The sequence below is a fragment of the Marmota marmota genome, unplaced genomic scaffold, assembly GCF_001458135.2.
Source record: "Marmota marmota marmota unplaced genomic scaffold, marMar, whole genome shotgun sequence".
In the NCBI taxonomy this organism is placed as follows: Eukaryota; Metazoa; Chordata; class Mammalia; order Rodentia; family Sciuridae; genus Marmota; species Marmota marmota.
Genome location: NW_025999894.1, coordinates 6,798,479 through 6,799,530, shown reverse-complemented (window position 1 = coordinate 6,799,530; position 1,052 = coordinate 6,798,479). Strand labels below are relative to the sequence as shown.

General features: G+C 66.3%; 1 long non-coding RNA gene across 1 annotated transcript in view; it reads right to left on the bottom strand.

Annotated features, from left to right (window-relative positions):
- The window catches only part of LOC107157217, a 2,084-nt gene extending 1,032 nt beyond the window's left edge, over positions 1 to 1,052 (bottom strand). Inside the window, exon 1 of the long non-coding RNA XR_001505468.2 lies at positions 632 to 1,052. This is a non-coding gene — a long non-coding RNA (uncharacterized LOC107157217). The remainder of the gene's footprint in view (positions 1 to 631) is intronic.

Sequence of the window (1,052 nt, the reverse complement as noted above, 5' to 3'; positions counted from 1 at the left end):
CTGGCCCAGGCCCTCCTGCTCTGGGGGGACAGGGCTAAGGAGGACAGTCCCCACACCACCCGTGCCTCCCCCGTGCCCCCCAGCCTCCACATAGCGCTCAGGCCTCTCCCACATCAAAGGCACTTCAATTATTTCTGGTTTGTCAGAAAACCAGAGTGGGGGGCACAGGGCAGGGCCCAAGCTGGGTGGCATGAAACTGCAGCTGGACCCCCAGGGGCTTTGGCCTGGGTGGGGGAGGGGCAACAGCTGGGGAGGTGACCCTCCTGGGGGGGAGGCCAGGGGAGTCAGCAGCACCCAGAGGGAGCCCCAGGCCCACGGGAAGGCCACCCCTCGCGGCTCATGTGCGTGACTGTCTGATGCCGGTGACTCAGTGTTCAGGGTGAATGGCCTTCCTCATTCCCGCCGGGCAGTGGCCGCCCTCCCTCCTCAGATGCCTGCGCTGGCCGAGCCCCACCCTGACCCTCCTCAGGCCTAGGGACCTGGACTGGCACTTGGGACTCAGTGGGGAGAAGGTGGAGACCAGGGCGCCTCTGCCTGCCCTGCGCTGGACGTGGGGCGGGGACACCAGCCTGAGTTCTGTCCCCCAGCGGGGCGCGGGGTGGATGGTGACCGGGACACTGACGTGGCTCACTCATTGAGACACAGCTGGGGTTAGGGCCAGGTGCCCTTCCTGTCGTCCCCAACACTGCCCGAGGGGCACTGGGTCAGGGGGTCTCCTCCTTCCCCAGCAGGGTTATGGACACGTGCTGACTCTGGGGCTCTCACTGGCTCCTCCAGGGGACGTCTCCAGTCAGACCTTCTCACCTGTCAAAGGTTCCGTATGGGCTGCCCCAGGGCGAGGAGGGCTCTCCCCACCGTTGCTGGGCAACCTCCCCATGGTGGGCGCAGCCTAAGCGGCCTTCCCTTCCCCAAGACCCAGATTCAAGTTCACCCAGGCGAGGGGGGAGGGGCAGCCACCTGGGGAACTGGGGGTTCCTGCCACTCCCCCAAAACCGAACGGGAGCCCCTCCTTCCTCAGAGCCTGGTGCACCGAGCTTGCTCAGGATCTTCCA